Source organism: Rhinoderma darwinii, chromosome 4 (assembly GCF_050947455.1).
Source record: "Rhinoderma darwinii isolate aRhiDar2 chromosome 4, aRhiDar2.hap1, whole genome shotgun sequence".
Taxonomy (NCBI): domain Eukaryota; kingdom Metazoa; phylum Chordata; class Amphibia; order Anura; family Rhinodermatidae; genus Rhinoderma; species Rhinoderma darwinii.
In genome coordinates, this window is record NC_134690.1 from 103088967 (window position 1) to 103095429 (window position 6463).

Sequence of the window (6463 nt, forward strand, 5' to 3'; positions counted from 1 at the left end):
CATTGTTGGTATCGTAGGTTCTGGCACATAGAGAGAGTCTCTCAAAACCTGCGTGATAGTGCCACTCTCCACAGCGTCTTGCGTGAGTTACGTTTAAGAGTTAGGGAGCATGTTAGGGACATTGAGAATGCGAAAACCGCAGATGATGTTGAACAACTTAAAACGATCCCTAGACATTTCCGACTTCGCCATGCTTGTAGTTCCAAATTACTGAAGGTAAAAGGCATCGACCACATTAATCTTAACATGCGTGGAGGTGACCTTAAAAAACGATTATTGTAAAGGGAGTGTAAATGGATTTGGAGGCTCCAGACCCTACACCCCAAGGGTCTCAATGAGACCATGGGGTTTTCATCATTTCTTTGACTGCCAGTAGTTTTTAGTGGTGTTGGATTTTTTAACACATTTTTTACTTTTGTGATTTTAACATTTTTTTCTTGTTTCTTACAGATTAGACTTCTAAGAAAATGTTTTTTCATTACATCTGGATTTCCTGTCTTCCTAACCATTATAGGGGTATCCTTGTGGATTATCATCTATTTTGACCTCTCGTTGGATCTCTGGATCTACCATTGTAGCGACTGTTTTTATGGCCCATGTTATGGTCTTTGGTTCTTTAAAATAACAATAGTGTCTTATTGTGTTTATTTTTCATCTACAATTTCCTATGGTAACACATTTATTTGTATTAATATTTCACTTTATCTTGCACTTTTGTGCATGTTAATTTTTTATCTTACTTTAAGATGCATCGCATCACATATTTACACATCCATTTTGCTTATTTGATCGCATATCATATTTGTTGTACTGAGAGTCATGTCTTCTATATTGCTCTCCTTTCTTAAATTTTCACTTTTTCACTGTTGTTTTGCACTTTTTATTTTTTTCACACATGTAATTCTTGTTACTTTACCATATCACTTCTTCTGCCTAGTATACTAATCTTTTACAGGTATTTTTTCTTATTTCACTTACACATGCTTTTCATCTTACTGCTTAATAATTTCAGTAACTTATTTTCACCGTGTCCATGTCTCTTAATTTATTTCCGGGAACTTTGACATCTTGTGCACTATTCATTTTTGTTCTCTTCAATATGGATTATATTATATTTATTTATGTTACTATGTCCATTATTGGAGTCTTATGTCTGAACTTCGGCCAAGCTAATAAACATTCTATTGCTGCATGTGCTAGACCACTTTTGGCCTTTCTGCATCCAGGTTTATTTACCTGTCACTGTGTCGCTCCTCTGACTGGTGCACGAGTGACCGGCCTCCGTTCCGCCTTTTGTGACGTGCAGGACTTCGGACTCACGTGACCGTGTCAGCTGACGCGGTGACGCGTATCCGGCTCCTGGCCCCTCATGATCGGCGTTTCCGGCGGCGCGGCCATCTTGGTTCACCTCGAGCCAGCGACCTGTAAGTAAACAGTGAGTCATTTATATTACTTTTTAATCCCGTTTTCGGGATATCTCATAACGATTGGTCAGTTCCCCCTTTAAAGGTGGATCACTTAGTGTCCAACGCTACCCCCAGATGAAGGCATTTGCGCCGAAACGGGCGTTGGGGCGGACTTTCTTGCTGTGCACTCCACTCTGGCCCCTATCATGGGTATGCATGATTATTTTCAACTAACTTTAAATACTGCTTTAAAATTATCAGCACTGTCTACTTCCGGCTGTTATCTATATATGTACCTTGTTACCTACCTGTACATCAATTATATATGATAGACATTTACTTTACCTTGTATAACTTTTGTGGGTAACATATAGTTTGCAGACGCATACAGTGTTAGGCTATGCCATTATTCATATACATTTCTTGTTTACATGATACATTCATTCTGTGAGTTGTACGGCTTGTATGTCCTTTTTAACCTGCTGGTTTGTGGATTCTTTTTTAACATTGTATATCCATGTGTCATTTCGAATAAAGTTTTTTCTATTTTTCGTATATTCTTTGTCTACTGGCATCTTTCTCTTTAGGTTATATATGTGTAGATGATATTTGTTGAAATCTCATCCATTTTGCTGCTACTTATGGTGACAGACGTTGCAGGAAATTTAAGGGGATAGGACGCTCTTATTTCACTAGAGTGCTTTGTAATATACACTGATCAGCAATAACAGTAAAACCACTGATAGGTGAAGTGAATAACATTGATTATGTTGTTACAATGGTGCTTGACGACGGCGTGGGATATATTGAGCAACAATTAAACAGTCAGGTCTTGAAGTTAATGTGTTGGAAAAAATAAAAATTTGCAAGTGTAAGAAATGGAGCGACTGTGACAAGGGCCAAATTGTGATGGCTAGACAATTGAGTCATAGCATCTCCAAAACGGCAGTTGTTGTGGGGTGTTCCCATTATGAAGTGGTCAGTACTTAGCAAAAATGGACCAAGGAAGGACAATAGGTGAACCGGCGACAGAGTTATGGCGCCAAAGGATTATTGATGCGCGTGGGAAGTGAAGGCTACCTTCTGGTCCAATCCCACAGAAGAGCTACTGTAGCACGAATTACTAAAAAATTTAAAACTAGTTAAAAAAACAAATATATTCCCTTTAAGTCTGATAATACAACAGATAGCTCAACAACAACTGATAGTAAACGTACCCAGGGAGGTGCTAGGTTGAATAAGTAGAAGTCCTTAAAGGAGCAGCAGAAAGGAGAAAAGCTGTCTGATTGATGTGTAAAAATTTCTTAAAGAAACAGGGCTAAAGCAAGTCAAAATATCTTTGCCTGTGGTAGTCAACATGTTGTGGGAGCCTCAAAAGCCGCCAATGTCTCTACCAATGGGCCGTACATCTCATTCAGACAGGGATATGGGGAGCCAAACACACATATGACTTTTTCCACAGCTGTATTTTTACTATTTTATTTAGCAGGACCTAGCAGAAGAAAAAAAAAATGCCAAAAAAAAAAAGATCTGTTCTTTTGTTTGGCAAAATACATATAGGATGTACGCAGACCACGTGTATACACTACCGTTCAAAAGTTTGGGGTCACCCAGACAATTTGGTGTTTTCCATGAAAACTCACACTTATATTTATCAAATGAGTTGCAAAATGACTAGAAAATATAGTGAAGACATTGACAAGGTTAGAAATAATGATTTTTATTTGAAATAATAATTTTCTCCTTCAAACTTTGCTTTCGTCAAAGAATGCTCCATTTGCAGCAATTACAGCATTGTAGACCTTTGGCATTCTAGCTGTTAATTTGCTGAGGTAATCGGGAGAAATGTCACCCCATGCTTCCAGAAGCCCCTCCCACAAGTTGGATTGGCTTGATGGGCACTTCTTGCGTACCATACGGTCAAGCTGCTCCCACAACAGCTCTATGGGGTTGAGATCTGGTGACTGCGCTGGCCACACCATTACAGATAGAATACCAGCTGCCTGCTTCTTCCCTAAATAGTTCTTGCATCATTTGGAGGTGTGCTTTGGGTCATTGTCCTGTTGTAGGATGAAATTGGCTCCAATCAAGCGCTGTCCACAGGGTATGGCATGGCGTTGCAAAATGGAGTGATAGCCTTCCTTATTCAAAATCCCTTTTAGCTGTACAAATCTCCCACTTTACCAGCACCAAAGCAACCCCAGACCATCACATTACCTCCACCATGCTTGACAGATGGCGTCAGGCACTCTTCCAGCATCTTTTCAGTTGTTCTGCGTCTCACAAATGTTCTTCTGTGTGATCCAAACACCTCAAACTTCGATTCGTCTGTCCATAACACTTTTTTCCAATCTTCCTCTGTCCAATGTCTGTGTGCTTTTGCCCATATTAGTCTTTTCCTTTTATTAGCCAGTCTCAGATATGGCTTTTTCTTTGCCACTCTGCCCTGAAGGCCAGCATCCCGGAGTCGCCTCTTCACTGTAGACGTTGACACTGGCGTTTTGCGGGTACTATTTAATGAAGCTGTCAGTTGAGGATCTGTGAGGCGTCTATTTCTCAAACTAGAGACTCTAATGTACTTGTCTTGTTGCTCAGTTGTGCAGCGGGGCCTCCCACTTCTCTTTCTACTCTGGTTAGAGCCTGTGTGTGCTGTCCTCTGAAGGGAGTAGTACACACCGTTGTAGGAAATCTTCAGTTTCTTGGAAATTTCTCGCATGGAATAGCCTTAATTTCTAAGAACAAGAATAGACTGTCGAGTTTCACATGAAAGCTCTCTTTTTCTAGCCATTTTGAAAGTTTAATCTAACCGACAAATGTAATGCTCCAGATTCTTAACTAGCTCAAAGGAAGGTCAGTTTTATAGCTCCTCTAAACAGTAAAACTGTTTACAGCGGTGCTAACATAATTGCACAAGGGTTTTCAAGTGTTTTCTAATCATCCATTAGCCTTCTAAGACAGTTAGCAAACACAATGTACCATTAGAACACTGGAGTGATGGTTGCTGGAAATGGGCCTCTATACACCTATGTAGATATTGTATTAAAAACCAGACGTTTGCAGCTAGAATAGTCATTTAGCACATTAACAATGTATAGAGTGTATTTCTGATTAATTTAACCCCTTTAGGACACTGCCTGTTTTGGTTTTGTGGACACAGATGATTTTTTCAAATCTGACATGTGTCACTTTCTGTGGTAATAACTCCGGAATGCTTTTACCTATCCAAGCGATTCTGAGATAGTTTTCTCGTGACATATTGTACTGTATGTTAGTGAAAAAATTTGGTCGATAAATTCAATAGTTATTTGTGAAAAACGTAAAATTTTAGCAAAAATTTGCATTTTTCTAAATTTAAATGTATTTGCTTGTAAAACAGATAGTAATACCACACAAAATAGTTACTAGTTAACATCCCCCATATGTCTACTTTATGTTTGCATCATTTTTTTTCACGTACTTTTATTTTTCTAGGACGTTACAAGGCTTAGAACTTTAGCAGCAATTTCTCATATTTTCAATAACATTTCAATAGGCCATTTTTTCATGGACCAGTTCAGTTCTGAAGTGGCTTTGAGGGCCTTATATATTAGAAAGTCCCCATAAATCACCCCATTTTGAAATCTGCACCCCTCAAGGTATTCAAAACCACATTCAGAAAGTATTTTAACCCTTTAGGCGTTTCACAGGAATTAAGGCAAAGTAGAGGTGAAATTTACAAATTTCATTTTTTTTGCTGAAATTCATTTGTAATAAAAAAAAAATCTGTAACACAGAAGGTTTTACTAGAGAAACGCAACTCAATATTTATTGCCCAGATTCTGCAGATTTTAGAAATATCCAACATGTGGCCCTAGTGTCCTAATGGACTGAAACACAGGCCGCAGAAGCAAAGGAGCACCTAGTGGATTTTGGGGCCTCCTTTTTTAGGAATATATTTTAGGCACCATGTCAGGTTTGAGGAGGTCTTGTGGTACCTAAACAGTCGAAACCCCCAAAAAGTGACCCCATTTTGGAAACTACACCCCTCAAGGCATTTTTCTAGGGGTATAGTTAGCATTTTGACTCCACAGTTTTTTTGCAGAATTTAGTGGAATTAGTCTGTGAAGATGAAAATCACCTATTTTTTTGTGGAAACATAGAATTTTATCATTTTTACAAGGAATAAAAGGAGAAAAAGCCGCCCAACATTTATAAAGCAATTTCTCCCGATTACGGCAATACCCCATATGTGGTCATAAACTGATGTTTGGACCCACAGCAGGGCACAGGAGGGAAGGAGCGCCTTTTGGATTTTGGAGCGCAGATTTTGCTGGATTGGTTTTCAGTGCCATGTCGGGTTTGCAACGCCCCGGAGGGACCAAAACAGTGGAAACCCCCAAAAAGTGACCCTATTTTGGAATCTACACCCCTCAAGGAATTTTTCTAGGGGTATAGTGAGCATTTTGGCCCCTCAGGATCTTTTTTAGAGCTAAGGTGACCAAAAAACAGCGATTTTGGTGCTTTAAATTCTTTATTTATTACAGCGTTCACCGTGCGCAATAAATTACGTTTTAATTTATTCTGCCGGTCGGTACGATTACGCTGATACCATATGTGTATAGTTTTTTTAAAGTTTTGCAGCGTTTGCACAATAAAATGAAGTTTCTATAAAATAATTTATTTTCTGAGACACGCTATTCTGAGCCGTAACTTTTTTATTTTTTTCGTCAAAAAAGCTGTGGGAGGTCTTGTTTTTTGCGCGACGGGTTGTAGTTTTTATTGGTACTATTTTGGGGTAAATGCGACTTTTTGATCACTTTTTATTCTATATCTTGGGAGGGGTGGTGACCAAAAAATAGCAATGCTGACATAGTTTTCCGTTTATTTTGTTTGCGGCGTTCGCCGTGCGGAAAAATTAACATTATAGTTTCATAGTTTGGGTCGTTACGAACACGGTGATGCCAAATATGTGTACTTTTTTTTAACGTTTTCATTTTCTCCCTATAATAAATGACTTATTATAGGAGAACAAAAACGTATTTTTACACTTTTATAAAACATTTTTATTAACTTTTTTT